Raw genomic sequence first — 10,699 nt, 5'->3', positions numbered from 1 at the left:
AAATTGCAAATAACTTGGATACAGTAAAATGTAAATAATTGTTCTTTTTTTATTGTACAAGGAACATTCGGCAAATTACAATACAATTCCTTGCAAGTGTCCGCCATCACTTGCACTATAGAACTCTATCCTGCGTTCGAAACTGGTATAGATGCGCTGTATTGTGTTTTTATCATCAGCTGGGATAGCATTCCTAATTACGTGTTGCAACTCTCCCACCGTCGCCGGATGCTTCTCATAGCACTTGTCCTCGAGAAAACCCCATAGGCAAAAATAGCAGGGATTGAAGTCCGGACTGTAAGGCGGCCATTCCATGTCCCCATGGGCATACTTAGGGTAACCTAAGCCTAACATACGAGTGCCGTAAACGGAAAAAAGTATTTCAAATACTCTAGCAGTCCCGTGTGGGGCGGCACCATCTTGCATGAAGTAGAAATTCTTGACTAACTGATTTTTTCGTGCCCAAGGAAAGAAGTTCTTCTTCAAGAACTCGCAGTAAATATCAGCACTGGTTGTCGGACTCTCGATAAATTCAAGGAAAATACCTTTTATTGTAATTGCCGCCCATGCAGTGACTTTTTTCTGGTGTGAGGACTTGGTTTCAATAACGTGAGGTGACTCAGTCCCCCAAAAGCGAAAATTTTGTTTATTTACTAAGCCACCTAAATAGAAATGTGCTTCGTCCGAGAAGATAATAATCTGTGCCTTCATTTCCTTGGATTCAAACAAATTGTAAAGTTTTTAGCAAAATTGCACACGGCGAGCCTTCGCCTCCTCACTTAAAAATTGATGTACAGAAATTTTGTAGGGATGGAAGTTTAAAAACACTTTCAAGATGCAGTGAAGTGAAGTTTTTGAGACTTTGAAGGTTTGAGAAGCCTTTCGAAGAGTATCATTTGGATATTTTTTCAAATGTTCTTCAGTTTTGCGGACAACTTCATCCGTGGTTACAGTACGTGAAAGACCAGGATGCCCATACCTTCTATCGTCTAGTGTACCGTACTGATCAAATTTCTTAATTATTCTGAAAATACCCATAATTAGTCGAAAAATGCCTCAATTTTCAACAAAAGAAAAAAACAAATTTTTTGGTTAGTTAGTTTATTCGTTTTATTTGCCGTTTGAGACTGGAATTAGACACTCCAGTATGTGCCATACTTAGAATGAAATGCTCTTGTAGCTGCAGTAGTTGAATCTCCTTTTTAGTAATATGATTTGATGAGGAATGATTTTTGTTCGATGGTTAAATTCACCATTTTAGTGCTGCAATTCCCGAGCGACTGAATCATGAATGAAATTTGCAGTCTCCACTTCAACCATGTATTAGACTTTAGACTGGCCTGCACTAGTTTTTTGGACTATTTTTTCTAATGCCTTTTCATCGAGCATATTCACAAATGAAACGTCGGAATTAGAAATTTTCTCTCCCATTGATCCACGTGCCAATGTATCTAATACAGCGTTTTGTTCCTCAGATAACATCAAATGATCTTGAAATTTAATTAGATCTGATTGAGAGTAAATTCCGGCTGTTGCAAGGTTTTTTAGATTTTCATAAACCACGTAGGTTTAGTTGTGTGGCGAAGATCGTTTGGATCGCCCACTTGAATAGGCATGGGAGTAAATTTTACCCATACTCCATCGATTCAGTACATGGGGGCAATGAAACCGTTACAATCTACCTTAGAACTTGTTTTAAAATAAAATATGAGTAGTTGGAGTGACGAACATTATTATATTATTTACTACTACTGGTAAATGTGCATAACAACTATCTAAACGAGCCACGCTTGCTGGTACAGAAATATATTCAATTATATGCAATCCTTCTCTGGATACCTTTGCCATATAACCGTGTTCTTTCATAATTCTAAGGGCAAATTCTGATGACCTTGAGTGAAGAAGTAATAATGAATTTTCAATTACTTGTCTTTCTAACGTGCATTTTTGTGTCGAAACATTCATATAAAGATCTTTTAATTGTTTACCAAAATGTTTTTCCACATGTACGAATTGACTATTAATGTAAGCCATTATATCTAAATTATTGATTGAGACAGATTATCTATTGTTATTTATTTCTGCTTTTGATATCTCGAGAATAAATAATTTAGGGTGTTCCGTGCGTATAAGAGTGGCCCTACAAGTTTCTTGTGCGCCTTTACGAGCTAATCCAAAAGAAATATCGCCGTCTTGAACGGAAAAGACTTCCTGTACATTAGTTGTACATGTCGAATTATCATAAATTTTTCGCGCAAGTCCTTCATACAAAATATCGTATTCTTTGAAAACACAATCTTCATGGGGGGCTTGATTCCATACTACTACACTGCCATCATTATCCACACATGCACCCTCGGAAAAAATACGTCTACGGCCGCTTTTCATATAAACCTTATCCTCTTCAATATTTACTGCTACATTATGATCATTTAATATGATTGTTATTATTCCATGGACAACTACGTTATCCCAAGATCCGTAACCGTCCGTGGATTTTGCGCCTTCGCAGTTACCGTCGGACTGGCTTTTTCCAGCGAGTATAACGGGGCGTTGGTTTGTACCATTAAGGGCTAAATTACTAATAAATGTATTTTCGTATCAAAAAGCCCTATGTTTTTCATATCTCTACACAACTCTGCTGAAAAGGGAGCGAGGTATTCGTGTAGGCCATTGCGTACCATGGAATTATGTGACCACATTCCGCAATGAAATATAGTGCGTTCTATTTTTACTAAACCAGATTGTACATGAATTTCTCGGAATCTTGTGAGTTGTAATAAACGAATATACATATCTTCAATTATTGGTTTCCGCGCGTCTCTTTGGCAGGCTTTTACATTTAGTAGAGATATTGTAGTTATATTGGCGTTTTGTGCTCCGCAATCGTAAACCACGAATGCTTCAGCTATTGCCATTGAAATAATGAGAATGTTGACTAGAACACTCATCTGAAACAAAAGGATAGATTCCTTTTCTTTTAACTAATGATTAATTGTTGTGTAACTAAAACAAAGAAAAATTTGTTTATTTATCGGGAAGTTAATGAATTATTCTGGATGTACTTTGATTGGAGGTTCATTTAATATTGATTCGAAATTATGCTCATAACTTCTCAACCAATCTCGTAATTTTATTGCACGGTTATAAGCGCATTGATACCGACCGTGTCGCAGGATGGAATGATAGAGACATTGATCATCAATGTCGGGTAAATTTTCAATTTTCGGTGCTATTTTAGTGGATTGTACGATTTTACATGACAGAAAACCGGATAAATAATCAACATTATCTTCTCCCTTTACATATATTCTCACAGCCGAATGAGCAATATTAATGACGAATTGTTCAATAGGCATTAAATTCGACTCTCCGTCTATCCATTCGATTCCGTGAGCAATGCGGGTGAATCTGCGATTATAGTTTACTACAATTTTCTCCATGTCCTTTAGAGGGCACGAGGGTTTAATTAACCAGTGGTTCCCGGTTCGGTTATCCAATGATAGTATTGTCATTTCCCTAGGCCAGAATTCGTATTATTTGGTGGCGTGAAGCTGAATATCAATCACGTATGTCCGCATTTTTCCCGATAGCGCCACTTCGTGTTAAGTTCCTATAGAGCAATGTTATGTTTTTTTTATAATAATTTGTAAGAATGCAGTATTAATAGAAAAAAGAGATATTTTATAAGAAAACATTTTTTTTTCCAATTTCCTATTGATTTTAATGAGTCGAAATGTATATATGTTTTTTATGGAAGAAAAATTTTCAGTTTGTTAGTTATAAGATTTCTACAGATACAATAATTGATTAATTTCTCGGCGTATTGGGTGCATGTCAAAGTGAGACCGCAAGGGATGAAAGCGGGGTCTAAGTTGTGCTCGAGGCATAGTCTGCACAATAATGTGACGTCGGCTTCTGTATCTTCTATTATTTCGCAACGGGATACTTCTTCCTTAAGAGGCAATTTCTTTGTAATGATAGTGGCGAATGTAATTTTTATTACTGATCTTATTTTTTGCGTATTCTTCCGACAAACGGTTGAAACAATGCGCGATTCTCTATCAATAGGTTGGGCACTAAGGTATTGATATTTTCGGTACCAACGGAATATCGGCGGGGAATACCCCCAAGGATACGTTACCGCATGGCAAGTCTCTGACGAATCTACAACGAGGTTCACTCTGACTATGCATGTCGAGAGGGATATCATCTTCCTCCAAATTTTTCAATTCGATTTCACATTCAAAACATATAATTGTGTCGTTTTCACCGTTATAATAGAATCCGGCAGCAGCTACGGTTCTCGGGGTTAAAGAATGATTAGTCCCTAGAAGCCATGGCCAATCACTGTAGCTTCGGAGTCGCATTAACTCGTCCCTAAAGTCCATTTTCTGGAACTATTATTTTTCTTTTGGTCAATAATAAGATATTAAGATAAATCGAGTCTAGAGACTCTTGATTTGAGGAACACGGAAAGAGTAAGAAATATATAATGATTAATGATTATTATTATTATTTTGTGGAGAGGAAAATATCCTAAGAGGTAGAATATTTACTATTATTACCTTTTATGGAATAAAAATTTGAATTTTATTTGTCAAAACTACTCCGCAGTAGCAACAAATGATGAGATATTTTCAACATTTTACACACGTTACAACGTGTTTACAGGGTAATAAGAGTACGTTTATATTATTTTCAAAACAGATTTCACATTTTAATGACTCATTTGGCGGTTTGTTATTTGAGTTTGACTCTGATTGGCTAGTAGTAGTAGTGGCAGAATCTTCCACCATCATCGAAGATGGATGTTTTTTAATTTTGGGACCATCCAGTAGTTGTACGGAAAGTGGACCGCGAATGGTATATTCTCCAATTGTATTATTAGTTCGATATTCGGGTATTGGAACTGTGGCAGGATCAACCCCAATTGGTACATTCCCACGGAATTCGCCTCTGATAAATCTATATGCTGACCACCATTTCCAATGGTCCGCAAGTGGATCATCTCGCTCTCCCCATTTTTTAACTATCATTTTACACTCGAAACATTGAACAGCGTCGTCTTCCCCTATGAAATAATAGTCCACAGCCGCGAGTAGTTGAGGGGTGAGGAATGGGTCTACCCACTCCGTATGGGGCCATTCGCTGTAACTCTGGAGTCTTTTAATTTCTTCTCGATATTCCATTTTCTGAAATCCGGTTCATTTCTAATTGGGATTACGCAAATTATTATTTATTATTTAGGGTTCCGTCGCGGATAGAGACGGCACTGTACGTGTTTCTACAGAGCTCTTCACTATTTCTTTGAAATTTTTATTTAAAAAGTTTAATTTATTTGCCAAAGTAGCGCAAATTAATCCCGAAGACTCGCTCGCAACTCCTGTTTGGAAGTTTTTAGTAATACTTCAATTTTTATCGAGCCTTCACCCATAATCCACTACCCACGTGCACTTTGGATGTTAGCTGATATATGGCAGGGCATGTCTAGTGAGGCTGACAAAACCCTGATCATCCCAGAAATAGCGGTCATATCATCTAGACCTGGTGAATCTATTGAAGGAGATCCCCTTCAGATCCAGGACCATTCCTCGGCATCTGTGACTCACCTCCCCAACCCCAACTCGTCTAGCAGTATTCAAGACTGGACTAGGCTACTGTCCCCTCAATCTGTCTGTTCCACTCCTAAGTCAACTAACCCAGTGGGTGGCAGGAGAGGGAGACCCAGCACTTAGGCCCAATGCACTTGCTCTGGGCCTAAAGAAGCGTTCTGACTCCTCCTGCTCTCTCCCTGAATTTTATAAAAAAAGAAACCGGGATATTGCGGAGTTGGATAAGGTCTCGGGGTCCTTTTGCCCACTCTCTGACTCTCCACTAAGTAAGAAACTTAACAGATCTTTCAGTGTTCCAGACAATCTCATAATGTCAGACACTCAGTCCTCTCCGACTAGCCACTCAGCCTCATTAAGCCATCCTGTCCCTCTTCCTGACGATGAAATTCAAAATCTTGTCGAGAATGAGTCTAATAGGGACATCCTGACAACGCTGCTCTCCAAAGTAAAGGATCTCTGCACCTATGGTAAGGCCAAATCTGATGCCCTTGAGCTAACAATTAGAGAGAAAAATAAATTAATGAAGGATCAACTGGACAGTTTTAAAACGTACGTTGAATACAGGGAGGCGCAATCAACGAAGAAAATAGAAGTTCTAACCTCTAAGATTTCCACATTGGAAGCAAATCTTTTGGAGCTTTCTAAGAATGTTGGGTCGAATACCATTGAGGAAAGGCTGGTGAAGCTTGAGTCTAAGATTGAGGCTGAGAGTTCCTCGTCGCTAAAATTAGAGATACGTGAACTGAAGAGACAGCTAGATTTTCATGAACGAGCTAGTAGAGCAAAGAATATTGTGGTGAAGGGTCTGGTTTTGGGTTCATCATCTCCCAAGGAGGCGGTGGATAAATGTTTAGCCACAAACTTTGGCATTGTGAATGAAGTTGTCGAGGCCAGAGTGGTTGGTGTCGCTAGGAAAATGATCATCACAAAACTATCCAGTCCTGATGTGAGATCTACCATAATGGAAAATAAATCGAAATTAGGAAAAAGTGGTGACAGCCCGATTTTCATCGACCCTGACCTCACTCCACTGGAGCAAGCAATTTATAAGAAGTTCAGACTGATGGGTAAAGCCGCTAAGGGCGAGAAGAAGGTGAAGCTCGGATACAATGGGCTCGAGATCGATGCTGTTTGGTGTGGTTGGGACTACTCAGAAGAAGAACTAGTACCCAAACCTAGAGCATCCAGCAAACACAGTAGTAACTCCTCACACTCTGTCATCTCTCCCCGTAGAGGTCAGTCAAAAAACTTGTAAGCCAAATTGAAATAATAGCAGTCAAGATACAATTTTGGAACGCTCAAGGTATGGTTAATGTCTCGCACAATCAAATTAATTCTGACGTTCATATATTGTATCTCTCTGAAACAATGCTCTTAAATCCTTCTCCACAATCGATTCCTTTGAATCTCAGGAGCCATGTCAACATTTGGTCCCCAGCCATCCGTGACAGAACCAGAGGCAGAGGCAGTGGTGGCTTGCTTTGCCTCATTCACCAGGACCTACGACCAGAAATCCTTGATCTCTCATCTTGGTGGATCTTCTTCAGAATTAAATCTCACTCCTGGAGTGCTGTCATTGGCTCCTTCTACCTCTGCCCCAGCCTGCAGCTGGGTCCAGTTCTGGAGATATTGCAACTGACCCTCAATAATCTGAGATCAAACAGTGAGTTCTTCGATGACATTTTCACTTTTGGCGGGGACTTCAACTCCTCAGTTGCAAGTTATGCCGCTGATCTCCCTCCAGAGGCTATTTTTGGGACCTCCCTGCTCGAGTCCAGACGTTTCTCAGTTCAGAAAACTGATGCCAGAGGTGAGTCTCTCATGGCTTTCATGACAGAAAATGACTTTGTGTTATTGAACGGCAGAACAAGGTCAGATTCACCTGCCAAATTCACTAGCAACAGGAGTACCAATACCTTCGACCTGGTTTGGGTTAGTCTTAGCAAAATGGAGATGGTCCTGGATTTTGAGGTCACATCAGAGCTTCTTGGCTCAAACCATCTTCCCATTTCCATCAAGTTGGGTGACCTGGTAGAGAGGCTGTCACCGGAGCCTTCGGTTGATACTTTGCATACTTCCTCCAGATCTCCAGCAGCACCAGTGGCTCAGGGGCCTGTACTTCGTTGGAAGCATCCCCTCCAAACTGAATATTCATCCGTCCTGATGGAATCTTCAAGGTTATCGTCCTCTGTTTCTTCCATCGACCAGCTGAATGAGAACCTGCTCACAGGAATTCGAGAGGTAGCACTGAAACTGTCCATGTCTAAGCCTCTCCGGCCAAGCTCGAATCGACAGATTGCCCACCCCAAACCTCAATGGTTTGATGAAGAATGTGTTTCCGCTAAAAAAGAGATCAAAACATCGTTCAGAAAACTTTACACCCCCAAAATTAATGAATTAAACACGAAGAAGTTTGGTGAACTCAATAAATCGTACAAAAATCTCATTAGGAAAAAGAAGGACACCCATAGAAATGCCATCACAACGATGTTTGCTGATGGATCAGGCACTTCATCGATGACGGCCACACAACCAATGATTCCACGGATAGTCCATTCTCACTAGCCAAACTCAACAAGTGTCTTAAAAACATCAAGATTGGGAAAGCTCCAGGTGAGGACTCCATTTCCAATGGCTTTCGCAAATTCCTACCTGAAGTGTGGAGGTCGTTCACTCTTGATTTATATAATAAAATTTTCGAGAACGGGATCATTCACGAGAGTTGGGCCAGCATCAACATGTGCATGCTGTATAAAAAAGGTGAGCGTACAGATCCACTCAATTACCGGGGAATTGCCCTTATAAATAACATCATAAAAATATTCACCTCCATCTTGAATGATAGAATTTATAATTGGGCTGAGGCACATAACATCATCCCGCAGGAGCAAGCCGGTTTTCACCAGAAAAGAGGAGCGATGGATAACATCTATACCTTAACGTCAATTCTTCATAATAGACTGAGGCTACCTGGGGGCCGAGTATACTCGCTTTTCGTTGATTTCCGAAGAGCCTTTGACTCGGTACCTCGTCATTAAGGTCGGAGAGATCCTTTACGAAAACGGTAGATCAGGCGAAGTTGGCGTCAAATAGTGATTTGAAGTGAGCGATAAATAGGAGGGAAAATAGTACATTAGAGTACAAGGGCACCAATTTCACCTCGCCGTCAGCTCGGCCTGTAAACTACACATCCGTTGAAAACGAAATTTATTACCGAGTGCTCTATAATATTTTATGTCAAGTTGTGTAGAAGTCGAGTTTTAAGCAGGCTGCGCGAAGCGCAGCGTGCGATAAACTCGACTTATTGCACGGCGCGACATAAAAAGTTGAAAAACATCCTTACATCTTACATTAGAACATTCCTAAAGTTGAGAAAGAACTCTCGGTTTTCCCCCAAAACGCTAAAGAAACCATAGGCTCATGCCGAAAGTTACAAAATAACCCTTGGGGACAAAACCGAGAGTTATTTTTCAACTTTAGGGATGGGTCTAGGCTTTCTTTAGGGTTTTGGGGGAAAACCGCGAGTTGTTTTTGAACTTTAGGGATGAGTCTAGGTTTTCTTTAGGGTCTTGGGGGCAAAACAGAGTTATTTTTTAACTTTAAGAATTATTCTATGTTATCTCTGAGGTATTGGGGCAAAACCGAGAGTTATTTTTCCACTTTAAGGATTATTCTATATTATCTCTGAGGTATTGCCTCAATCTCGCCAGTCCTACTGTACATGTAAACAAACATTCTCACACAGTTCTCACACATTAAAAAGTGTTCCCGTAAGACTGTTTAATTTTCTAATTTCCCGAGCATCTACGTAACATATACGTATCCACGTAAAACTTACGGCTGTATCAGCGATACAGCCAACCAGGATTTTTTTAACTTGAGGGATTATTCTGTTATCTTTGAAGTATTGGGGCAAAACCTAGAGTTATTTTTTAATTTTAGGGATGAGTCTAGGCTTTCTTTAGTTTTTTGGGGGAAAAACCGAGAGTTATTTTTTAACTTTAAAGATTATTCTATGTTATCTCTGAGGTATCGGGGCAAAACCGAGTGTCATTTTTCAACTTTTAAGATTATTCTATGTTATCTTTGAGGTATTGGGGCAAAACCGAGAGTGCTTTTTCAATTTTAGGGATGAGTCTACGTTTTCTTTATGGTCTTGGGGGCAAAACCGAGAGTTATTTTTCAACTTTAGGGATGGGTGTAGGCTTTCTTTAGAATCTTGGGAGAAAATCCGGAGTTCTTTTTCAAATTTAGGGATGAGTCTAGGCTTTCCTTAGTGCTTTGGGGCAAAACTGAGAGTTATTTTTTAACTTTAGGCATGGGTCTATCCTTTTTTATGTAGAGTCTAGGGTGAAAACCGAGAATTCTCTTTCAAGTTTAGGGATGAGTCCATGCTTCCTTTAGAGTCTTGGGGCAAATCCGAGAATTATTTTCTAACTTTCGGAATGAGTCTAGGCTTTTTTGAGGGTTTGGGGGCAAAACCGAGTGGTATTTTGTAACTTTCGGGATTAGTTGATGGTTTCTAAGTTTTTGGTTTTGGAGACAAAACCGAGAGTTGTTTGGAGACAAAACCGAGAGTTCTTTTTGAAGTTTCTGTAGGGATGAGTTTTGGCTTACTTTAGGGTTTTGGGGGCAAAACCGAGAGTTATTTTTTAACTTTAAAGAGTATTCTATGTAATCTCTGAGGTATTGGGGCAATACCGAGTGTTATTTTTCAACTTTTAGGATTATTATGTTATCTCTGCGGTATTGGGGCAAAACCGAGAGTTATTTTTTATCTTTAGGGATGAGTCTATATTTTCTCTGAGATTTTGGGCCTAAACTGAGTTATTTTTCAACTTTAGGGATTGGTCTAGGCTTTCTTTAGGGTCGTGGGAGAAAACCGAGAGTTCTTTTTCAACTTTAGAGATGATTCTACGTTTTCTTTAGGGTCTTGGGAGAAAACCGAGAGTTCTTTTTCAACTTCAGGGATGAGTCTACGTTTTCTTTAGGATCTTTGGGGCAAAACCGAGAGTTATTTTTTAACTTTAAGGATTATCCTGTTATCTCTGAGGTATTGGGGCAAAACCGAGAGTGATTTTTCA

The sequence above is a fragment of the Diachasma alloeum genome, unplaced genomic scaffold (assembly GCF_001412515.2).
Source record: "Diachasma alloeum isolate Michigan unplaced genomic scaffold, Dall2.0 Dall_scaffold_00767, whole genome shotgun sequence".
Taxonomy (NCBI): Eukaryota; Metazoa; Arthropoda; class Insecta; order Hymenoptera; family Braconidae; genus Diachasma; species Diachasma alloeum.
The sequence above is the reverse complement of the archived record's forward strand: the minus strand, read 5'-3'. Positions refer to the sequence as shown.